The following is a 26,633-nucleotide window of genomic DNA, read 5'->3' on the forward strand; positions in this document are numbered from 1 at the left end:
ATTGCCGAAATCGTAAGCTCATGAAAATAAGCAGTCCAGTAATAGTGCTGTGCCTCAAGCGACACGAAGCATTCACTTTCGGTCTGTCCCTTACCTGCTGTACCACAATATATGATTTCTCCGACACCCAGATCCGGACATTATGCCTGTTTAGTTTCCCGAAGACGTGGAAAACCGCTTCCTCAGATGAAAACATTTTTTAAGGGAATCCTCTCCGGAAAATGAGTATGACACTCTTCGAAACGTCACTGTGTGTTATCTTGTTTCCTGTAATATTCATCGCACAAAAAATAAATGGACATGAGCTTATGGCATTGTGGGCCGGGAGTCCCCCATTTGGGGAAGTTCGGCCGCCGAGGGCAAGTACTTATTGCATTCGACGCCACATAGGGCGTCTTGCACGCTGGAGATGGGGATAAAATGATAATGAGGACAACACAACACCAAGTCCCTGAGTGGAGAAAAATCTCCTGCCCTTTTCGGGAATCGAACTCGGGCCCCTTGGCGTGGCATTCCACCACGCTGAACACATTTTTTTTCTTTTTCTTCATTTTGTTCGCTATTGTTCGTTGTGTTTGGTCTGGGCGGACGTCACAAGACATCCGTTCAACTTCATCGTTGATTCCTTTACTCACTTTTTTATTACAGAGGGCGAGCAGCTCCCTGTCCGAACACGCTGAGCTACCGTGCCGCACAGAAAGTACATTATTGCTGAATGACCTTAACCTTATTCTTATGAAGTCGTTGTTTTCCTCTAGAAGTCACACTTCACTGTTATTTAATACAACTGAATACATGTTGTAGGCATTGCTAAAAATACTAATATCTCTATAATTTGAAGTTTTTCTGTAATCCTCTCCTTTAAACAGTGATAACACTTTTGTTGTAAGCCAGTTTTCTGGAATTAATAGCGAAGAGTGTCACTGCTAAAAGTATAACAGATGCAGAACCATTCCAATAAACATGGGTCACAAGTAAACTGTTCGCTAGATAATTGGGAATCCGAGGTAACCGTCCTCATTTAAACATGAAATATCGTCCTCATTAATGGAAATGTTTGAAATGTAATCTTGTCAACTGCCCCGAACTAATTGGTCTCCAATTTCACATATGGCCCATGGTCGGGTAAGTGTAGGTCATGCATGCTTCATCGGCACATTTTGCTGCCGATATACGACATCTAAAGCGCCAGTATCGTCCAGAATGAACAGAGCAAGTAGGTCTCATAGGTTGACCTCCAATAACACCTCATTTCAGTCTCCGATATCTTCGTGTCTGGGCAGACCAAGGGCGAATATTAGCTGTTTCTTTGAAATCTTTCTGAATACGCTATCGGATAAAGTAACGTAAGTAGTGTTCCGTGATATTCCTAACTCGATTAAGGCGATGGTTCTTAAGAATTGGCATTCCAAATTTACAGTCCAGTTTTTATTAAACTGGAGAAGACGACTCCGCGTACTGGAGTACTTGTACCGAAATCCTGGCCAGAGTTATTTTTGGTAGTTTTAAACGTTTAAACCGCTAACTTTCACTTTTAACTTAATTGCAAGTGTAAATACCGCTAAATTACTTTATTGGCAACCTTAGAGCGACGTCTAGGATGACTAAATATCCATTTGTATGCTTGTCTGTCTTTCTTTCAGTTTGTACCAAGCTATTTTCAAGAATTTCCAGTCTTTTGGCTTGAGAAGTTCACGTAGAATCAATAGATACCATTAATTTGCTGTATAGTTTTTGGGGGTGATTAGTGCTTCTATCAGGGTAGCCAAATGCCTCGTCATATACATGATAGTTACAAAAGTAATTAATTGGCAGTAATATCTCGCAGTAATTTATTTTTTTAAATATTCTCTCAAACTAATTCAGTAATTGTAGTTACATGCACTACAATGTTTCATGTACTTTGTTATACAAACATGTATTGAGGAGTAAATGTCAGTGTGTGTAGTGTAGGTTGGTTACGGCTATTACATTCATTTTTCTAATGATCCCAATTACGATAGGCGATTCTCCCACGCTTCTACCCTAGATTTTCCAACTTCAGCTCGTGATTTTGTTTATACATAAGATCGTTATATTTTGGAAGAGAACATATGTGGAGTACTTGCAACTTTTCTTCTCTTTATGTACTAGAAAAATGTTTATCGATTCAAAAGCTCACTAAATTTGAATAAATAAAGTCTTATAAACTCACATGAGTCATACAGATTACATATTTAGTTCTAATACATTAATTAATGAAAACAATAATTATTTAAAAATCTTATATTTACGTAGCGGAAATATGGATAATTTTTTTTAATCTTTGCCACTGCCCTGCAGTATTGCACCAATAACAACTATACCTCATGCCCGACAAGCACCGACACGTATTCAAAACTTCTGAAGAAAATTGGAGACGAACTAACATATTCTGCTGCAAATGGTTTCAGTGTCGTTACTGTGTTATAAATTTAAGTAATTAGTAAAGTAAAAGCCGTTACAATCCTTTAATATTTATACCTGCTTCAGTCTGAAACAAATAATGTAATGGGGCCACAAATTAGAATCGTGTGAGTACTTTAACCAAGATAAACGTTCCCCGACTGAAAAAACCCTTCGTCGGCTGTTGCTAGGAGCTAACAGACATTTCTCAGTCCCCTGAAAATTGGGTTATGAACCCACCAGTCCGTCAGTTACTATAAAATATACCTGCTACAATCGTACTGAAAACTTTAATTCACGCAGTTTTGGCCAGGATTTTGATTCAAATGCTCAACTGTGCGCTAATCAGATTGGACACTGAAACAGAATCTGCCACTCTAGTGATTTCGTCGTAGCGTATCAGACGAGACATTCACAATTTAAAAAAATGCTATAATTATGTGTTACTTCAAAACAATTGATTGAAACCATTGAAAACAGATGGGAAGTCACCTGTAGGTTATGTTGGACTACAAGTGGCTATCAGTGAGGAAGGTAATGACGTTGAACCAATCAGGCTACAACAGAAGATCTTCTTTCGCTCGCTTGATTACTATTTGCTTTACAAAAACCCAATTTACCAATTGAATTGACACTGATAATGTAACTGGCAGCTAGGGATTAACGCTTACTATCTGTAGGTAAATCGAGAAAAAATTAAACAGATATAAACTAGCGTCAAATATACTATACGACACTGCACATACTCTGATAAAGTTCAGCTTACGCTTCGTTTCATGGCGACTTGTTGAACACGAAAAAGGAAGAGGACCGGTAGTAGGGGTGTGAGGCCGACCTTTCGCAAGCCCATCAGAAGCACAGGGGGCGGGAGAAGTGGCGCGACACTGTCTGCTGGCAGTAATGTAATTAACCGGCCTGTGAGCGACCGAAAACTGTTCGCTCAAGGGTGTATAGTAGCTTTGAAGTAATTGTTATTTGCGCTAACAGCCCAAAATCGAGTGGAATTAAATTTAAATTCGAGGCACAGCAAATATGTAAATGCGTCAATGATAATAAAGTTAATTACGGTTTTTGCGACCTAATGATTGACACAGTGGCATTTATTAAATCTCTCTGTCCCTGTCATTGTATGACTTTTTCTCGTGGTTCTCTTGCTAGCTTTTCAACTTAGTTTCAATAATTTCTTGAACCCAGCAGATCATTTTCAGGAAGGAACTATTGAAGGTCTTTAACGAGAGTCTAGATAAAGGTAAAGTTGTCACCCAAATCCTCTTGCAGGTTGCCTATCTACTGACTTTCAGGGGCAAAAACATTGGATTTCATTATTTCATATACCTACTGTCTGAACTTAAAAATTTGAAATTCTGTCTTAATCTACTCATTAAGGGGTATATTCTTACGTGAAAGGGTTTACACAATCAAACAAGTACTAAAACTGTAAACTGTGTATATCTCTACAGACAGCGTAACTCACGGCGCGCAGATTGTCGAAACTATATACATCCAGTATTTGAGAATGAAGGCACTTACCGACTTTGAACAAAAATTTTAGAATCATTTTCTCTTTGCCATCTCCATACAGTAAAGAAAGAGAAGAAGTTTATCGCCTAATACAATTTTGCTTTTCATGCAGCGGAACTTCAGCAACAGACATGTCGTTTTAATTTATTGCTTCTTTACTACGAACTCTATTCGCAACACGTCTTGGCTCCTGTTTATACTGCTGAAAGTACTTGCAAAATTATATCATTGTACGATACACAGTGCAAGAGATATGACGTCATAAACATTTAGATTCGAGAAAAGTAGCCTTATTTAAATAGCAGCCCAAATTATCCAGAGTACATGCCATCGCTGTTCGACAATGAAAGCACATGGCGAATTCCACCAAAATTTAAACACAGTAAACTTTTTCGCTTTAAAGGCTCTGCATGTGTACCGTATCTTGGAAATGACTTTATTGTGTGTGTGTGTGTGTGTGCGTGTGTGTGTGTTTGTGTGATCTCGCAGTAAAAGACGAAAACATTACAAAAACTATACGGCAAATTTTTGTTTGAGAAAATGTTTCACCTGGTTAGCACAGCTGAATTAAACGGACGCACAAACGTTTTGGCGACGTATATCTCTCAAAACCTGAAACAATTGATAATTTCTTCGTTTGTGTTTGAAAATACATTTTCCATTGTAAAGATTAAAATAAGCGTCCTTTGCTGGGTAGCACGATATTAAGGTTAGTGGCATATTTCAATTGTTGGTCGCCTTCACGACATATAATATTAATTTTGTCAAATACGGCCCAGAGAGCTAAGTTTTGCAAAAGACAATTATTAGTCATAAGAATTTGCAGATTTTGCTTAAAATTTCTCTCGTATTGCATTGAATATGCCAAGTACATTACCTAATAGAAGCTAGAAGGGGAAATTTTACATTACGTTAAGTAAATGATATTTAATGAACTTAACAAAACAAGATTTATATTGTCTACACATACATCTAACCAGATACCTGAGATACATTGTGATCAAAAGTATCTGGACACCCCCCAAAAACGTGTTTTTCATATTGGCTGCATTGTGCTGCCACCTACTGCCAGGTACTCCATATCAGCGACCTCAGTAATCATTAGACATCGTGAGAGAGCAGAATGGGGAGCTCCGCGGAACTCACGGACTTCGAACGTGGTCAGCTGATTGGGTGTCACTCTTGTCATACGTCTGCACGCGAGATTTCCACACTCCTAAACATCCCTAGGTCCACTGTTTCCGATGTGACAAAGTGGAAACGTGAAGGGACAGTAGAGCACAAAAGCGTACAAGTGACAGAGACCACCGACAGTTGAAGAGGGACGTAGTGTGTAATGAACAGGCATCTATCCAGGCCATCACACAGGAATCCCAAACTGCATCATGATCCACTGCAAGTACTGTGACAATTAGGCGGGAGGTGAGAAAACTTGGATTTCATGGTCGAGCGTTTGCTCATAAGCCACACATCACGCCGGTAAATGCCAAATGACGCCTGACTTGGTGAAAGGAGCGTAAACATGTGACGATTGAACTGTGGAGAAACGTTTTGTGGAGTGGCGAATCACGGTACACAATGTGGCGATCCGATGGTAGGGTGTGGGTATGGCGAATGCCCGGTGAACGTCATCTGCCAGTGTGTGTATTGCCAACAGTAACATTCGGAGGCGGTGGTGTTATGGTGCGTTGGTGTTTTTCATTGAGGGGACTTGCACCTATGGTTGTTTTTCGTGGCGCTATCACAGGACAGGCCTACATTGATGTTTTAAGCACTTTCTTGCTTCCCACTGTTGAAGAGCAATTCGGGGATGGCGATGGCATCTTTCAACACGATCCAGCACCTGTTCGTAATGCACGGCCTGTGGCGGAGTGGTTACACGACAATAACATTCCTGTAATGGACTGGCCTGCACAGAGTCCTGACCTGAATCCTATAAAACAACCTTTGGGATGTTTCGGAACGCCGACTTCGTGCCAGGCCTCACCGACCGACATCGATAGCACTCCGTGAAGAAAGGGCTGTAATTCCGCAACTAACCTACCAGCACCTGATTGAACGTATGCCTGCGATAGTCGAAGCTGTCATCATGGTTAAGGGTGGGCCAACACCATACTGAATTCCAGCATTACCGATGGAGGGCACCACGAACTTGTAACTCATTTTCAGCCAGGTGTCCGGATACTTTTGATCCCTTAGTGTAAATAACAGAGTTCACGTTTCAAAGAATTTGTAGCCACTGGTGTGAGACAGAAGGATTGCATGTTACTTAATAATTCCTCATCTCTGCATGGATATTTAACAGCAATATTGAAAGTAATTCTTTTAATTTTATATAAAAGTGAAGTCATTAAAATTACCATTGTTATTTTTAAACTTAAACGTGTTTAAAGCAAAGACAGTATTCACCAAGTACTTTTCATGCTATACTGTCATTACAAACCAAACCAGACAACGAGCGTTTTTTTATTATTTCATGCTACACTTACTGAACGTAAAATGTAACATGTTTGCTAATATGCAAGCTGATCGCACGTTTAAAACTGTTTTACTCTCGGAAATTCGATCCTTTAAAGCAATCGAGAAGGAGAAGGGGGGTTGTATTGTATTTTATTGTATTGAACTCGAGACCTAGAAAAGACGAAGAGGCTTCGTCCCCGCCGTAGCCTTCAGTGGTTCACAACTCCACAATATGCTACAGCAGTCCACTCATCCCACCGCCGCCCCACACTGAACTCAGGGTTATTGTGGACTCCCCGGGAACGTCTCACACCAGACGAGTGTAGCCCCAAATGTTTGCTTAGTAGAGTAATGGTGGGTGTGTGTACGTGGAGACAGTGTTTGCGCAGCAATCGCCGACATAGTGTAACTGAGGCGGATTAAGGGGAACCGGTCCGCATTCGCCGAGGCAGATGGAAAACCGCCTTACAAACCACCCACAGACTCGCCGGCACACCGGACATCGACACTAATCCGCCGGGCGGATTCGTGCCGGCGACCGGCACGCCTTCCCGCCCAGAAAGCAGTGCGTTAGACCGCACGGGTAACCGGGTGGGCTGGGGGGGGGGGGGGGGGGGGGGGCGAGGTTACTGGTCACGTCCTAATCAGCAATCGTATTCAGTAGAAGTATTCAGAAGTCGAGAAAACGGACAAGGGGTCACTATTGTGTTTTATACTTGAACACTCCACTTTTCTGTAAATGTTACGGGAAATTTGAATACTGACGCCATCTGGAAGTAATGTCCATGAGAAGTATCAAATATTCAAGTGTTAAAGGAAGTCATTCTCCTGTGTACGTTGTTCTGCTTTGAAATGAAAACTTTATTTTATTATTTGTCAGTTAGCTAATGTCGCCCCGTTGAACTTTATCAAGCTGCATCACAGTACAAATTCTTGTACTTAGCCGCCTATCCACACATCACTATCGGGAAAAAAACATGTGATGGTGTCCTAATAAGCGTTTCACACAACTATGGTCACTACTGGTGCAAATGTCACAGGTATGAAGTCCAGGTTTTGTCATCCCCCCAGTATACTTACATTAACAAACATTGTTGACATAGTCACTAACGTAACCATTGAAGTAGAAACACATGACAGCGTCAACGTATTAAAGTCAAGTAGGACCAAACACTGGATAATTTACGATTTATTCGGTCATCGAGACATTCATTTTCTCAGTTTCAGCCAATAAGTGTGACGCAGTATCAGAAGAGAGTACAAGTTTCGGGTTTCCTGCAGAGACAGATCTGCTGCGCCCAACTGTTGAATCACAGAGTGTGAGTGAAATGGCGCGACAACAGGAAACATACCCCGGCTCCAGAGTAGATGCACGAGCGATAGTACGATTCTAGTGGGCAAAATGCATAAGTTGGAGGCAATTCAAGATGAAACTCTCGCGATATATACTGCATGATTAAATAAGCCGGGAGCCACCATATTTTGTGGATTTCACCACTAGGTGTCAAGAGAGACTGACCTGCCAGTACAAAAGGAGAAAGCGTATTGTGTTTTCAGTATGTTTGCAGTAAGAATGGGTCGGTGACTTCGAACCTATACGTGTCATTGTATGTCACTTGAGTAACAAATCATCAGGGACATATAAACCTAATTCTACCCAAGTCGACAGTTGTGATTGTGGAGTGGAAACGTGAAGAAACCGCCACAGGTTAACCAAGACCTGGCACACATCATGTACTGCAGAGCAGGGACAGTTGAGTATGGCGGAGGGTGGTTGCAAAAATCGAATGACATAATTAGTAATAAGTTCCAAAGTGCTACCAGTAGTCCACCTAGCACAGTTTAGGGAGTTCAAAAGAATTGTGCCCAACGGTCGAGCAGTTCATGAGTCACAATTGCAGTTAATGGTAGACGATGTTTGAAGTGGTTCAAAGAGCGGCTACGCTGGGCAGTAGACGACTGGAAACGAATGACCTGTAGTGATGAATCTTTCTATAACGAAGGTACAATCTAAAGGTTTGGGATTGGTGAATAACTGTAGAACGCTTCCTGCCAAAATACGTAATGACAGCAGTGAGGTATGGAGGTGTTACAGTATGGTGGCGAGCGGTTCTAGGCGCTACAGTCCGGAACCGCACGACCGCTTCGGTCACAGGTTCGAATCCTGCCTCGGGCATGGATGTGTGTGACGTCCGTAGGTTAGTTAGGTTTAAGTAGTTCTAAGTTCTAGGGGACTAATGACCTCCGAAGTTAAGTCCCATAGTGCTCAGAGCCATTTGAACCATTTGAACAGTATGTTGGGTTTTCCCCGTCATTATAGTCCTCCATTTACCCTTTAGAAAATGCTAGCTGCGGAAAGATCTACATCCGCACACATATTCCGCAAGCCACAGTATGGCTTTCTTTTCCTATTCAACTACACTACTGGCCATTAAAATTGCTACACCAAGAAGAAATGCAGATGATAAACGGGTATTCATTGGACAAATATATTATACTAGAACTGACATGTGATTACATTTTCACGCAATTTGGGTGTTTAGATCTTGCGAAATCAGTACCCACAACAACCACCTCTGACCGTAATAACGGCCTTGATACGCCTGGGCATTGAGTCAAACAGAGCTTGGATGGCGTGTACACGTACAGCTGCTCATGTAGCTTCAACACGATACCACAGTTCATCAAGAGTAGTGACTGGCATATTGTGACGAGCCAGTTGCTCGGCCACCATTGACCAGACGTTTTCAGTTGGTGAGAGATCTGGAGAATGTGCTGGCCAGGGCAGCAGTCGAACACTTTCTCTATCCAGAAAGGCCCGTACAGGACCTGCAACATACGGTCGTGCATTATCCTACTGAAATGTAGGGTTTCGCAGGTATCGAATGAAGGGTAGAGCAACGGATCGTAAAACATCTGAAATGTAACGTCCACTGTTCAAAAGTGGCGTCAATGCTAACAAGAGATGACCGAGATGTGTAAGCAATGGCGGGTGATACGCCGATATGGCGATGATGAATACACGCTTCCAATGTGCGTTCACCGCAATGTCACCAAATACGGATGCGACCATTATGATGATGTAAACAGAACCTGGATTCATCCGAAAATATGACGTTTTGCCATTCGTGCACCCTTGTTCGTCGTTGAGTACACCAACGCAGGCGCTGCTGTCTGTGATGCAGCGTCAGGGGTAACCGCAGCCATGGTGTCCGAGTTGATAGTCCATGCTGCTGCAAACGACATCGAACTGTTCGCGCAGATGGTTGTTGTCTTGCAAACGTCCCCATCTGTTGTCTCAGGGATCGAGACGTGGCTGCACGATCCGTTACAGCCATGCTGATAAGATACCTGTCATCTCGACTGCTAGTGATACGAGGCTGTTGGGACCCAGCAATGCCTTCCGTATTACCCTCCTGAACCCACCGATTCCATATTATGCTAACAGTCATTGGATCTCGACGAACGAGAGCAGCAATGTCGCGATACGATAAACCGCAATCGCGATAGGCTACAATCCTACCTTTATCAAAGTCGGAAACGTGATGGTAGACTTTTCTCCTCCTTACACGAGGCATCACAACAATGTTTCACCAGGCAACGCCGGTTAACTGCTGTTTATGAGAAATCGGTTGGAAACTTTCCTCATGTCAGCACATTGTTGGTATCGCCACCGGCGCCAACCTTGTGTGAATGCTCTTGAAAAGCTAATCATTTGCATATCACAGCATCTTCTTCCTGTCCGTTAAATTTCGCGTCTGTATCACGTGATCTCCGTGGTGTAGCAATTTTAATGGCCAGTAGTGTAGTATACACAGCGAGGGTAAAACGAGTGAAAATATTTCTCCGTACGAGCCGTGGTTCCTCTTATTTTCGTGACGCTTCGCTAAATGTATTTTGGAGGCAGTAGAGTCGCTTTGCAATCAGTTTCAAATTCCGGTTCACTTTATTTCCTGTGGCAATTCTATTTAAGTGTTCGGGTTTGACGAGTGTCGGGAGAACATTGCCATCATTTGTTGTATCAATAGTGGCAGACAGATGAGGTTATAGTAGGGAGGTGTTTTCAATGATTAGGTGTGTTCTTCTTAATGCACGTAACATAAATTTATATGCAGAAGAAAATAAACATATTTTGCAGTATTACGTACTGCGTAAAGCAACAGTTCAGAAGTCACAGTGGATCTTGTCATAAAGTAGCATCGGTGAGGCAACAATAATATTCCTGAAATGGATTGGCCTGCCCAGAGTCGCGTTGTGAACCCAACAGAACTCGTTTCCGATGAGTTAGAGCGTCTACTTTGCTCCAGATCCCAAGGCTTTCATCCTCAGACATTGAGATACCTCGTTGAAAGTTTCGCTAGCAGAGTTCAAGCCATCACAAAGACGATGAGCGGTCACACCCCACATCATTGGCCTCTAACTTCGATCAGATTGTATATGTCGTGTCCAGCCGTAGTGAAATGGTGCCAACAGTTCGACCGAGGCCGCACTGAAGTGGGTGAAGTTCGTCGGGAAGTCCAGATCTTCCGCCATGATGTTTCCATCTTTACAACACGTTGAAAGACCATTTGGAGGGAAGGAGATTTCCAACAAGGACGTTCATACGGCGATCCTGCACTGCGTCCGTGGCAAATGAATGGATTTCTATTGTCGAGATACTGAAAGATTGGCAGAGCGTTCTGACCATTTTTTACAGGTCCTTAGAGACTACGTTAAAAGATAGTTTCATGTATCTGTGTCATTCTGAAGTGTTGCGCAGCAGTCATTAAAAGTTACTTGACCTGCCATAATGTGAGACTTAGTTATCCAAGTGTCGTAGTTCCACAATGACTTCGTGTCCCTTTCATTTTTATTTTTGCTTTACTATTTATTTATAAAGGCTGAAGTACCATTCGGCGTTGATTAACCTTTCCCCATCTCACTGCAGACAGTAATACGATATCCGCCTTTGATGTAAATAAACTTACGTCTACGTCCCTTACTTCTGGTGTACTGTTTGTTAAAGACCATTATTGAAGAGGCAGCAGGTCACAGACAGTTTTCGTTTGTAGGTCTACTAAATATGGACTGACGTATGGCAACTCGTTGCCTCTTAAAATACGTCGATTGCAACTAAGTACGAGAATGGAAGTGTTAGAATTTCTTCCTTGAGAATACATGATTTCTCTGTGAATTTCACTCATAAAATTTTCAGTCCAGACACATCATCATCCTGGAACAATATTTCGGAATATTTTCTACCCTTCATATTTAGGTGAACATTTTCGACCGCACCACTAATACGCCGCAGAATGCATGCTGACCCTTTCACGTTGACAAGAAGCGTCAGTATCTTGAGCAAATGTGACCAACGGTCCAGATGCTGTTCAACTCAAATATTTCTGTAACGGTTTGCCTTCGCGTCAATATGAACCGTAGGAATGGCGTTCTCAGGAGAGCTTCCGTGAAGTCTGCAGATAAAGCGAAGACAAAGAGGTACTCGCAGAAGTGAAGCTGTGAGGAGGGGCCGTGGGTAGTGATAAGGTAGCTTTTTTGTGTTTGGTCGTTGCGGACGTCGCAAGACATCCTGTACAAGTTCGTAGATTGATCCTTCCACTCAATTTTTATTACAGAGGCCAACCGGCTCTCTGAGCTCAGGCGGCAGACCACTTGCCCTCCAGAGGCAATGGTCCCGAGTTCGAGTTTCGGTCTGGTACATAGTTTGTACATAGTTTTAATCTTCCTGGAGGTATTCACGTCCGTTAAACGTAGCATACTCTGTTGTTCTCGTTACGATTATTACAAAGATAAGTGCATCAAGTTTGATTCCCTAAATGCAAAATTTTCAGCTGCTAATATAGTCGATATCAGAGACAGATTTAGACTTGTTTCACTACACGATATACAATAGAAATTACAATACTTATAAATTAGGCTACATCAGTTTCAAATATCAAATATATTGCGGTCTTACGTGAAATTTCATATTATCGTACGAAAGCGTCGCGTCTGGGTTAAAAAGTGCTTCATGTTGATGCACCTATGAGAGTACAAATATAAATTTGTTGTTGGCTCTGAGCACTATGGGACTTAACATCTATGGTCATCAGTCCCCTAGAACTTAGAACTACTTAAACCTAATTAACCTAAGGACATTACACAACACCCAGTCTTCACGAGACAGAGAAAATCCCTGACCCCGCCGGGAATCGAACTTGGACGCGGGAAGGGGAATTGGGAGTTGTTAAGAAAAGTTTAATTTAAAAACAAAAACCTATCAGACTTTCGAGTACGTGAACTGACACGCCTACTGAGAGGCAGAGGACTTAACATCAGAGAATGTCTGGCCAGTCAACCAGCGTAACATTTCAGATCTTGTTTCTCTCAGAGACTTGAAAGAAAGGGAATGTCAGAAACTGAACGAATTTGTAAACCATTGTAGTGAGATATAAATAATAACTTCTCATTATAAAAAAATTCACACGAGTCTACTATTGATATAGTTATATCGTAAAAATGGTAACATCAGTAACTACAACAACAACGAGCGTTCGCAGTGGCTACAGTTTTCTGTTATACTTTTATGCAGTAGTGGCGAGGACTTGTGGACAGACTGAAGGGGTTTCTTCAGTATCGTTGCACACTCCTCAACAGCTCTCTTGGGTCGTTGGAACTTCTGGAAGACTTTTTCTTTGCCGTCAGATGGAAAGTCCAGTGAGGTGAAACCAGCCAAATGTGCTGGCCAACTTCAGACGGCTTCACGTCATATGCATGGAGTACTCATGTTTTAACGCATCATTAAAAGATTAAATATTCTACTGATTTTTATTCCTGTGATATTATTCAAGACAGGTTAAACCCGCAAATTATTACATAAATATAAAGCTATTTGCGGTTTATGGAAGCGATCCGGAAATGATCTACAGTGGCTTATGGTCGTTAGAAAACTCTTTCGTGTTTACCTAATTTTTAAAGAAGAAGAGCTTCTCGAAAGGAACAAACTAGGTTATATTTTAACTATTGAGTTAGATTATGAAATTAAGCGCAAAGTAATACATTTACAATACATTTGTTTTCGATTTACAAGCAGTGACACACGTAATAATTAAACAGGGCTGGCACAATTCACGCACCCGACGTGATCACGAAATCACCAACTCCCGCGCGAGATAGCAATCTTTTCGATGCTCGGAGCAACCTCTTCACTGCGTCCAGACGACTCTGCACTAGCGACTGCAAATGTGTACTGCTATAGAACGCTCGATGACATGAATGGAAAGCTGTTAGTGTTTTTACTGCCATTATCACTTCAGATTTTGTTTTATTTCTGTTACTAATACACTCCTGAAAATTGAAATAAGAACACCGTGAATTCATTGTCCCAGGAAGGGGAAACTTTATTGACACATTCCTGGGGTCAGATACATCACATGATCACACTGACAGAACCACAGGCACATAGACACAGGCAAAAGAGCATGCACAATGTCGGCACTAGTACAGTGTATATCCACCTTTCGCAGTAATGCAGGCTGCTATTCTCCCATGGAGACGATCGTAGAGATGCTGGATGTAGTCCTGTGGAACGGCTTGCCATGCCATTTCCACCTGGCGCCTCAGTTGGACCAGCGTTCGTGCTGGACGTACAGACCGCGTGAGACGACGCTTCATCCAGTCCCAAACATGCTCAATGGGGGACAGATCCGGAGATCTTGCTGGCCAGGGTAGTTGACTTACACCTTCTAGAGCACGTTGGGTGGCACGGGATACATGCGGACGTGCATTGTCCTGTTGGAACAGCAAGTTCCCTTGCCGGTCTAGGAATGGTAGAACGATGGGTTCGATGACGGTTTGGATGTACCGTGCACTATTCAGTGTCCCCTCGACGATCACCAGTGGTGTACGGCCAGTGTAGGAAATCGCTCCCCACACCATGATGCCGGGTGTTGGCCCTGTGTGCCTCGGTCGTATGCAGTCCTGATTGTGGCGCTCACCTGCACGGCGCCAAACACGCATACGATCATCATTGGCACCAAGGCAGAAGCGACTCTCATCGCTGAAGACGACACGTCTCCATTCGTCCCTCCATTCACGCCTGTCGCGACACCACTGGAGGCGGGCAGCACGATGTTGGGGCGTGAGCGGAAGACGGCCTAACAGTGTGCGGGACCGTAGCCCAGCTTCATGGAGACGGTTGCGAATGGTCCTCGCCGATACCCCAGGAGCAACAGTGTCCCTAATTTGCTGGGAAGTGGCGGTGCGGTCCCCTACGGCACTGCGTAGGATCCTACGGTCTTGGCGTGCATCCGTGCGTCACTGCGGTCCGGTCCCAGGTCGACGGGCACGTGCACCTTCCGCCAACCACTGGCGACAACATCGATGTACTGTGGAGACCTCACGCCCCACGTGTTGAGCAATTCGGCGGTACGTCCACCTGGCCTCCCGCATGCCCACTATACGCCCTCGCTCAAAGTCCGTCAACTGCACATACGGTTCACGTCCACGCTGTCGCGGCATGCTACCAGTGTTAAAGACTGCGATGGAGCTCCGTATGCCACGGCAAACTGGCTGACACTGACGGCGGCGGTGCACAAATGCTGCGCAGCTAGCGCCATTCGACGGCCAACACCGCGGTTCCTGGTGTGTCCGCTGTGCCGTGCGTGTGATCATTGCTTGTACAGCCCTCTCGCAGTGTCCGGAGCAAGTATGGTGGGTCTGACACACCGGTGTCAATGTGTTCTTTTTTCCATTTCCTGGAGTGTATTATAATTTTAGACTGGAATTGTATATCTTGAATTAGTTTTTATACAAGCAAAATTATTTAGCAAGCTTTATACCCCAAATCGACTGTTTTATAAATCGAATCCTCTGTAAAATTTAGCTCTGTTGCTGAAAAAGCGTGTTGTCGTAGTTAACTGGTGAGTCGTCATTAGATGCCAAGTCTTTTGCCTTACAGTTAGCAGGTGTGTTAGATTAATAACTGCAAGCCAAGTACTATTAGTGTCAGTTTGAAATTAAACATTCTCATCTGTTCAGAATTTCTATTCATAATCCCATAGCTGCTTCAAGACTTCGACAACATGTTCTACGAGTAAGTCACTTAATGAACATACTTAACGATGTTTGAGAGTTTTGTGAGGTACACAGCCCACACTGCAGCACTCACGACACCATCGGTTTTATTATAACCACTCGGTAATGAATCTTATGCATTCATTTCCAAAGACAGTGAACGCTTGGGAAAGGATCTATCTTTTTTTCAACAAGCCGAAAAAGTTAGTAAATTGACCAATTGCGAGAACGTGTATTAGATGCTTTGAATACTGACCAAGGAGATAATGTCTGTACTCTATTATCGTAAAAGACGACGATTGCATGAATATCATAGGTACAGGGGGGCAATACCACATGATACCTACAACTTGTGTATATGATTGAATATAAACGATGACACGTGAATAAAGTGTTACTCATGTAGGACCATTGCTTAATGTATATATTATTTGACTATCGACTAATGTCGTTTTCCAGACTGTAATATTCAAGGGGGAACAAAAACGCTGCCCAAGACAAACACTTTAACGGTGTTCTTAGATGCTTATTATGAAGGAAAACTCAACAATTTTCGTGAAACTATTAGTTTAGAAACTCACGTTGAATAGATATTTTGCATAGTTATAGATAGTAGTTCTCAGTGAAGAGAACTCGTAATAATGAACGTAAATCAAGCTATGAAATCACTGCTTTTCCTTATACAGATGGACGTTTGAAACGCTATGAACTCTACCGCTTTCTCCAAACCAGAAAATCTGCTTTCTGGCAACTGAACAAATACACTCTGCGGTGCGTAATTCCACCACACACCGTGAGTGTAATTTCCTGTGTTTCAAACGTCGTATATTCCCACGAGGGCATTTCCCATTTGGACCGCTTTCAAGACACGGTAGCGAATACGTTTAAAACCGCTGCCGCCACGGCCTTTTTCTGTTGTTTGCTTCGTTTTGCGCTCAACGGTCTTCATTTTGTCGGAGAACAGTTACTAAACATTTTGCTCATTCAGGATGTGCTCTGAAGCGTTCTTTTTTCCGCTGCTGGCAGGAAACAAGAGGCGAGAATGATATTTCAAACACGCGCTGATGTGGCCCACGCTACGCGTCTGCTCTTCATATTCATACGTTTCAGTCTGCAGCAGAAGTCTCGAAATGGAAACGTTACTGAGAGTGTGCTGAAGCTTAGGTGTTTTGATATACTCGCCGCTAAAACTTTCATCAAGAGCGGAAACTGGGACATCGACAGCTTGCACAGTAGCTGTAACGATGTTGTATTATTTAATAAATAGCTCGCAATAATGACGACCAAGAGCCAAAAGTGCTAACCTGCAGGTTTCTCAACTTTAATTATAACACGTTTTCACTGCTAAACTATGATGTCGTACAATGCTGGAATTGTCTTCAACATTCGTTACTGTCACGGGGTTTGCAAGGTACCATTGCTTCTCGACGTTGTTCGTTATGGAAAATACAATACTTGTCGATATTATTTGTAATTAATTGACTTACTTTTTAAGAATTCATGTTTTTGAGAATACTCAGCTGGGATTGTTAAATATCGTGATGAAGCTGCAGCGGATCAACCACATTTGAAGACGTCAAGACTTTCTGAAACCGGTAGTGCAATCATTGTACTTTTTAAGCGATCTTGATGTAATACATTGTTTTATAAAACTAAACTAAACTCCGCCCGAATAGGCCATGAAGACCAAACGATACCGACCGGTCGCCGTGTCATCCTCAGACCACAGGCGTCGCCTGATGTAGATATGGAGGGGCATGTGGTCAGCGGACCGCTCTCCCGGCCGTATGTCGGTTTCCGAGACCGGAGCGGCTATTTCTTAATCAAGTAGCTCCTCAGTTCGTCTCGCAAGGGCTGAGTGCACCCACTTGCCAACAGCTCTCGGCAGACCGGATGGTCACCCATCCAAGTGTTAGCCAAGCCCGACAGCGTCTTTCTTCGGTGATCTGACGGGAACCGGTGTTACCACTGCTGCAAGCCGTTGGCACATTGTTTTATACCTACATTAAATAGGTAATGTACTCCTGATCGGCAGTATGTTACTTCTAAAAATAGCATTCGATTATTTCGTGGGAACAGCTCTACCAATGGACTTCTGGAGTAGGTAACAAGTCCTCATTGTAACACACTAAACAGCGAAAGAGCTTCTACAGTTTTACTTCATCTGTTTGATTGTATTGAACTCAGCACTTCGTATCACTGAGAAATTATATTTGTGGGGATCGCAACTCCAGAAAATTTTAGCAGTGTGCTAGAAGACCTGCTGTGAATCGTCGTTGGGTTCAGATTCTGGCAGTAGACCCTAAGAAGAAACACATATATTTCACATAAACTAGTGGATACACTTTGATATGATGAAAGGCCTATTGCCAATTTTCACGATTTTCAGTCACTGGGATCCCAATAGCTAAATACAGTGCTGAAAAAAATTTAGAGCCTGCTGGTAAAAATTAGAACCCCTATTCGAACTTCTGCAATTCATTGAAAATTTACTGTGAAACAATACTTATGGTGTACATGGAATGATTACTTTTATCAGTCACTAACTCAATCGATTCTTATGAACAAGGTGTGGACCCATGCTGAAACACAAGTATTAGGATGCATCCGTAACCTCCACAGGCGGCAATGCAGACACTCTTCCTAGCGTTGTGACAAATACTGTCTTGGGATACGTTATTCCCAACTTGCTCGAATAATAGCTGTGTATGAGTTGTGGGAGGGCGAGTCGCACGAACGACATGTTGTCGCATCGTGTTGCACACTTGGCCAATTGGAGAGAAATATGGCGTTCTTGATGTCCAGGAAGCTGGTGCAAGCCTTGTAGAGCGCGGTGAGTTTCACGAGCAATATATGGCGAGCATTATCCACTTGGACTAAAACATCACTTCTCTGTTGGAAGAACTGCAGAAGAACAGGTTGAAGAACATTCTGCACGTATCAAACGTTGGTTATTCCCTCCTAAAACGCCATAGGTTACCGCAGACCAGACCATAATGCGTGAGGGGACATTAGTATGTCACGAACGAATGCATTGTTCGTCACAACGCTCATCAGGACTACATCCTCTGTACGAACGACCATGACGTACATGGTGGCAGAATGTGCTTTCAACGCTGAAGACCACGGAATACATTCCATCCTCCATATCGTTCCCTGATGACACTTGGGCCCTACAGGTCGATTCCCTGACATGCGAGTGATATGGGCTGGAAGTGTGGGTGCCCCAGATCCAGTTTTTGTAACCGATTCGCAACAGTTTGTGTTAACACTTGACGGATCACATTTGCTCTTCTCTCTTCCGTGTAAGATGTATGTTGCCAACTGTTGATCTTACACTACGATGATCTAGGTGGGCATCTGTTCTGCATGGACGTCCAGGACGTGATCTACTGGTGAGAGAATGATCACAAGTCAGCTGCTGCCAGCATCGCTACACAACAAAAGAAGCCGTCTAGTTTGTGTGGCATTCCTCGAAACCACCATTCTACCACTTGAAAGAGCACAATTTGACCCCTCCCAAACTCGATACGGAAGGAAGCATTAGTGCCTCTCCTTGGCGCTGTACCATCGTGTCTTACAGGTCTACTCCATACTGTAGTTTATGGCCATGGGCATTCCGAGGGTACAGTACTTTACCTTCTTAAAATGTCTGACATCGCTCGGATGGAATATTCTGTCAATTGATCAACGCCGACATCGCCTTATAACAGAACAATATATAAAATGCATATAGAGACATAATGTTATAAACATTTGCAAGATGTGTAAACTCTGATGGTATTTTTGTTCTGATTTTGTTTATAAAACATTTGCTGAACCTTTGTGAGCTTCCTCGAACATACTTTCCTTTTGGCGTTTTCTTTGTCTTAAATGATGGCGTAAAGTGGCATCGTTTTTATTTCTGTATCAGTTAGGCCAATAATATTTGCTGGAAAGTTACAATGTTTAACCTAGTATTATCATTATTCCTTATCCTAACATTGATTTTTAAATGTTTCTGCTGCCTCCTTTAAAGCTGAGCGTCGAGGTAGATTGGACGTTACTAATATGGTGATGCTATTGATCGGTCGCCGTTGCTGCAGCCTAAAATGCACATCAGATGGTCAACAGAAGAACCTCCATGTATTCTAAATTAATATTATGAAGTAAGATACTTTTTAAAGAATCAATGCAGTGCCAACCAAACACTAATATTTCTTCTCAGGGTCATGCACCACCGTGTTATCACCGAGGCAACAATCATTGATTACACGATTTCCGTCTCAGCTCCCGTCATTAAGGTAATTTACCTTTTCCTCATTGCTTGTTATCTGAGACAGTCAACCTATAATATTTATTTCAATAAAGTGAGGAATTCCAATATTTCAAGAGATGCTAATTGATTTTCGGCACTTTGTTTGGTAACATGTGGGGAAAACGGTTCAGAATTGTAACGACACAGCACCGGCAGCTACGTAAATGATTAGAGCTAAATGTCCACCAAAGTGCACTGTGTTGTTAGTGTCGTTACTAGGCCTGGTTGGCTACATAAGGAACATGAATAGCGTCAGAAGTTATCACTGTGAAAGACATGTTGCGTATGTGCGTGAGACAGAGTCACCAACACCTGACGGTACATGGAAAGGGCCTATTGTGGTTCTCAATATAGTTGGCCAGCCGAATCGTGCAGTGTCCAGACTGGTGAGGCTTTCGGGTGTGTCACTGTCCCGATGTTGGTGTGCGTGCAAACGTTACGGCAGGCACCGAGCAAGGTTCCCGTTGACCGTGTCTGTCCCCACAAGGCGTGCATCAAGCACATTCTAGCTTGTATCCAAGGTTCTCGGGTGTCCAGCCGGATCCGATTGTCGAAGTTCCACGATATTACGGCGAATAACCCTTCCGCCATCATTAGATGGTGCTGATGCAATGATCTGTCTGCGCTGTGTCCGTGGTATTTATGTCCGCGGGGTCCCGAGTCGTACCCCGACGCGGACGGCCGGCGGGGCGCCGCGTGGTGGGAGGGGTGGGGCTAGATGCAGCCACGCCCGGTGGTAGGAGCAGTTCATCTCCGTCCACCGTGGTGGAAGGATCTCGCCTCCGCTCGCACCGTTGCTCTCTGATGGTATTTAATAATGGTTTCCAGGCCTTGCTAAGTTGAAACACGGTGTCCCTGTTGATGAGGTTATCTGTTACGCGAATATATATGGCCTCCTTGTAGATACTGTCCCAGAAGGCAGTTTTGGCCGTCAGGATTTTTGTCTCTTCGAATTTCGCTGTGTGTCCGGTTTCAATCCAGTATTCTGCTAGGGCCGCCACGCGGGATTAGCCGAGCGGTCTCAGGCGCTGCAGTCATGGACTGTGCGGCTTATCCTGGCGGAGGTTCGAGTCCTCCCTCTGGCATAGGTGTGCGTGTGTTTGTCCTTAGGATAATTTAGGTTAAGTAGTGTGTAAGCTTAGGGACTGATGACCTTAGCAGATAAGTCCCATAAGATTTCACACACATTTGAAACTTTTTCTTTGCTAGGGCAGAATGGCTGGGTTGGCTTAATCTGGTGTGGCGCTCGTGTTCCTTGCATCGGTCCTCGACCGTGCGAACTGTTTGGCCGATGTAGCATTTGCCACAGCTGCGCGGGATTTTGTTCAAATGGCTCTGAGCACTATTGGACTCAACATCTATGGTCATAAGTCCCCTAGAACTTAGAACTACTTAAACCTAAATAACCTAAGGACATCACACAACACCCAGTCATCACGAGGCTGAGAAAATCCCTGACCCCGCCGGGAATCGAATCCGGGAACCCGGGCGCAGGACGCGAGAACGCTACGGCACGACCACGAGCTGCGGACGCGGGATTTTGTATACGACCCCTTTCTTAAGGCCTACGTCATCTTTTGCCGTTCCTAGTAGGTCACGAATCTTTGCTGGTGGTCGGAAGACTGAGTCAATCTTGTGTCACCTTAAGAGTCTCCCTATTTTTGACGACACGTTGCCAGCAAACGGCAGAAAGGCCAGAGCTTGCTTCTCTTCTTCGGGTTGTTCTTCATCTCGGTTCTTGCTGCACTTCTGTTGTCGGAAGGCCCTTTGGATTTGGCGGTTGCCATACCCATTCTTGCGGAGGACGGTTTCCAGGTATTTAAGTTCCGTAGGCAGGGTTATAAACACAAAGTCAAATAGGGGTAATGCAGGAGTAGGTTTAATAATGAATAGGAAAATAGGAGTGCGGGTAAGCTACTACAAATAGCATAGAGAACGCATTATTGTGGCCAAGATAGATACGAAGCCCACACCTACTACAGTAGTACAAGTTTATATGCCAACTAGCTCTGCAGATGACGAAGAAATTGAAGAAATGTATGATGAAATAAAAGAAATTATTCAGATTGTGAAGGGAGACGAAAATTTAATAGTCATGGGTGACTGGAATGCGAGTGTAGGAAAAGGGAGAGAAGGAAACGTAGTAGGTGAATATGGATTGGGGCTAAGAAATGAAAGAGGAAGCCGCCTGGTAGAATTCTGCACAGAGCACAACTTAATCATAGCTAACACTTGCTTTAAGAATCATGATAGAAGGTTGTATACATGGAAGAACCCTGGAGATACTAAAAGGTATCAGAAAGATTATATAATGGTAAGACAGAGATTTAGGAACCAGGTTTTAAATTGTAAGACATTTCCAGGGGCAGATGTGGACTCTGACCACAATCTATTGGTTATGACCTGTAGATTAAAACTGAAGAAACTCCAAAAAGGTGGGAATTTAAGGAGATGGGACCTGGATAAAATGAAAGAACCAGAGGTTGCACAGAGTTTCAGGGAGAGCATAAGGGAACAATTGACAGGAATGGGGGAAAGAAATACAGTAGAAGAGGAATGGGTAGCTTTGAAGGATGAAGTAGTGAAGACAGCAGACGATCAAGTAGGTAAAAAGACGAGGGCTAGTAGAAATTTTTGGGTAACAGAAGAAATATTGAATTTAATTGATGAAAGGAGAAAATATAAAAATGCAGTAAATGAAGCAGGCAAAAAGGAATACAAACGTCTCAAAAATGAGATCGACAGGAAGTGCAAAATGGCTAAGCAGGGGTGGCTAGAGGACAAATGTAAGGATGTAGAGGCTTATCTCACTAGGGGTAAGATAGATACTGCCTACAGGAAAACTAAAGAGACCTTTGGAGATAAGAGAACCACTTGTATGAACATCAAGAGCTCAGATGGAAACCCAGTTTTAAGCAAAGAAGGGAAAGCAGAAAGGTGGAAGGAGTATATAGAGGGTCTATACAAGGGCGATGTACTTGAGGACAATATTATGGAAATGGAAGAGGATGTAGATGAAGATGAAATGGGAGATACGATACTGCGTGAAGAGTTTGACAGAGCACTGAAAGACCTGAGTCGAAACAAGGCCCCCGGAGTAGACAACATACCATTGGAACTACTGACGGCCTTGGGAGAGCCAGTCCTGACAAAACTCTACCATCTGGTGAGCAAGATGTATGACACAGGTGAAATACCCTCAGACTTCAAGAAGAATATAATAATTCCAATCCCAAAGAAAGCAGGTGTTGACAGATGTGAAAATTACCGAACAATCAGTTTAATAAGCCACAGCTGCAAAATACTAACACGAATTCTTTACAGACGAATGGAAAAACTCGGGGAAGATCAGTTTGGATTCCGTAGAAATACTGGAACACGTGAGGCAATACTGACCTTACGACTTATCTTAGAAGAAAGATTAAGGAAAGGCAAACCTACGTTTCTAGCATTTGTAGACTTAGAGAAAGCTTTTGACAATGTTGACTGGAATACTCTCTTTCAAATTCTAAAGGTGGCAGGGGTAAAATACAGGGAGCGAAAGGCTATTTAAAATTTGTACAGAAACCAGATGGCAGTTATAAGAGTCGAGGGACATGGAAGGGAAGCAGCGGTGGGGAAGGGAGTAAGACAGGGTTGTAGCCTCTCCCCGATGTTATTCAATCTGTATATTGAGCAAGCAGTAAAGGAAACAAAAGAAAATTTCGGAGTAGGTATTAAAATCCATGGAGAAGAAATAAAAACTTTGAGGTTTGCCGATGACATTGTAATTCTGTCAGAGACAGCAAAGGACTTGGAAGAGCAGTTGAACGGAATGGATGGTATCTTGAAGGGAGGATATAAGATGAACATCAACAAAAGCAAAAGAGGATAATGGAATGTAGTGGAATTAAGTCGGGTGATGCTGAGGGAATTAGATTAGGAAATGAGACACTTAAAGTAGTAAAGGAGTTTTGCTATTTGGGGAGCAAAATAACTGATGATGGTCGAAGTAGAGAGGATATAAAATGTAGACTGTTAATGGCAAGGAAAGCGTTTCTGAAGAAGAGAAATTTGTTAACATCGAGTATAGATTTAAGTGTCAGGAAGTCATTTCTGAAAGTATTTGTATGGAGTGTAGCCATGTATGGAAGTGAAACATGGACGGTAAATAGTTTGGACAAGAAGAGAATAGAAGCTTTCGAAATGTGGTGCTACAGAAGAATGCTGAAGATTAGATGGGTAGATCACATAACTAATGAGGAAGTATTGAATAGGATTGGGGAGAAGAGAAGTTTGTGGCACAACTTGACCAGAAGAAGGGATCGGTTGGTAGGACATGTTCTGAGGCATCAAGGGATCACCAATTTAGTATTGGAAGGGCAGCGTGGAGGGTAAAAATCGTAGGGGGAGACCAAGAGATGAATACACTAAGCAGATTCTGAAGGATGTAGGTTGCAGTAGGTACTGGGAGATGAAGAAGCTTGCACAGGATAGAGTAGCATGGAGAGCTGCATCAAACCAGTCTCAGAACTGAAGACCACAACAACAACAGGCAAGTTCTGTTCATCAAAGATCGAGTGTGCTCTGTGTACCAAGGTGTTGAGCATTCCATTAAGCTGCGCCGGATTGTGTCAGCTGGAGGCATGTAGGTACAGGTCAGTGTGTGTAGGTTTGCGGTACACACTGTGACCCAGTGAGCCATCAGACCTACGTCCCACTAGGACATCAACAAAGGGTACTTTTCCATCTTTCTCAGTCTCCATGGTGAACCGAATGTTACTGTGGACCGAAAATTGATCTTGTAGAAAAATCTGTAGCTGTTCCTGTCTATGTGGCCAGATGACGAACGTGTCGTCCTTGTAGCGAAAGAAGCATTCAGGTTTCAGTTCGGCGCCTTCCAGTGCTGGTCCTTTGGATTTGGCGGTTGCCATCGGATCCGGATGGACACCCGAGAACCTTGGATACAGCACATTCACCGGGAAAGCCTCAGATCACATACATTCTAGCTTCTTCGCATCTGCGATTGCCATCCGAGAACAAGTAATGGACTCCCTGGAACATTATGAGTCATCTCACATCATTGGCCGAAGTCTAACAACAGCCCCAGTAGGAAATTAATGTTCCATGCGTAGTCTGCTGTTAACAATACAACACAAAGAGCTGCGTTTGGAGGGAAGAGGTGACCGGGAAGCGCGGACTGCTGATTGGCGTCGCACTGTGTTCAGGAATGATTCGCGGTTCTGGACTACCGCAGATTATCATCATCACGGTATGGTGGCGAACTAGTAAGGTGTCCCGTCCCATTCTTCCGATGATTTGGAACAGTACGATGGTGTTACTCATAGCGCCATGTTGTGCGGGCCTGACGAGTATGATTTCAGATCACGGCTGGTGGTGACTGAGGGAACTCTGACACAACAGTACCCCTTCGCCCGCATCTCGTGGTCGTGCGGTAGCGTTCTCGCTTCCCACGCCCGGTTTCCCGGGTTCGATTCCCGGCGGGGTCAGGGATTTTCTCTGCCTCGTGATGGCTGGGTGTTGTGTGATGTCCTTAGGTTAGTTAGGTTTAAGTAGTTCTAAGTTCTAGGGGACTGATGACCTAAGATGTTAAGTCCCATAGTGCTCAGAGCCATTTGAACCATTTGAACAACAGTACCTCGCGGACACCTTGCATTCTCATGTGCCACCTTTTATGCGACAGCACTGTGGTGACATTTTTCAACAGGCCGGTGACCGTCCTCACCTGGCACATACCGGTATTAGCTGTTTGCATGACGCTGAGGTGGTCCCTTGGCCAGAAAGCGCGAACGTTAATCTTTTCCTGCGCCAGTGTCCTGGATATCAAGGAGCCCCTACAATTGTGAACCAGGTTGTCTCTGGAGAGGTCACAACGGCGTTACACATCAGTGAGAGTATCAAAGCCAGAGAAATACGTCATACTGATAAGTGAGCGCATACTGATAAGTCCTTCTTAAATCTCACTCAGTTTTCTGATCACAGAAATAATACGATACACCTTGAAGTTTTCTTTGTCCTCTTCCGGTTGCATCATTTTTTTTTTTTTTTTTGTCACGCATTGTGTATTTCCGTGGAATTCAGATGGCAGTATGAGATTCACGGAAAAAAGTGCTGCGTGTCACGTGACTGGAACTGAGGAGAAATTGACTATTCTAAGAAGAGCAGCGCATATAGTCAATGGTTCATTTCGTAATTGCGAAATCGACACGGAGATGCTGATGCAGTGCTACTTGAAGAGTACTGAATACCACAGAGAGGCTTGCTGTCAAAATTCCGAGAGCTTAGTTCCCAATAAGAGCTACAGGTAATGTTACTCATGCATGCATGCAAGTCCAAAGCAACTTTACGTCGTAATCAGAATAACACAGGCACTGCAATATCGTATTTACCCGCCGATACCGTGCAAGCGACTTTCCTGTACAACGTCTGACCTGTGAGGGAACATACATAATGGACGTACGAATTCAGGTCGTAGACGCGTGGTTGACGACATATGGGTGTTTGGGTCTGGGCCGTGAGTCGTGCACGGATAGCCAAATTGTTGCCGGCATGGTGGCTCAGTGTGTTCGGTCAGAGATCTGGCTGGTCTCTGCAATAAAAAACTGAGTTAAGAGATCAACAACGAATGTCAACGGATGTCACGTGACGTCCGCTACGACCAAATACAACGAACACTAACGAACAAAATGAATAAAGAGAAAGTGGTAAGGCGACCGCTCGCGATAAGCATGAAATACGGGTTCGAGTCCCGGTCCGGCACAAATTTTCACCTTCGTCATTCCATTCTACAGCTGATGGTTGTCCTTGTTCGCAATTGCCAATACATTTAATGTTTATATCACAAAGTGTTTCGCGATAATAGATGCAGAAGTCTACATAC

Source organism: Schistocerca cancellata, chromosome 2 (assembly GCF_023864275.1).
Source record: "Schistocerca cancellata isolate TAMUIC-IGC-003103 chromosome 2, iqSchCanc2.1, whole genome shotgun sequence".
NCBI lineage: Eukaryota > Metazoa > Arthropoda > Insecta > Orthoptera > Acrididae > Schistocerca > Schistocerca cancellata.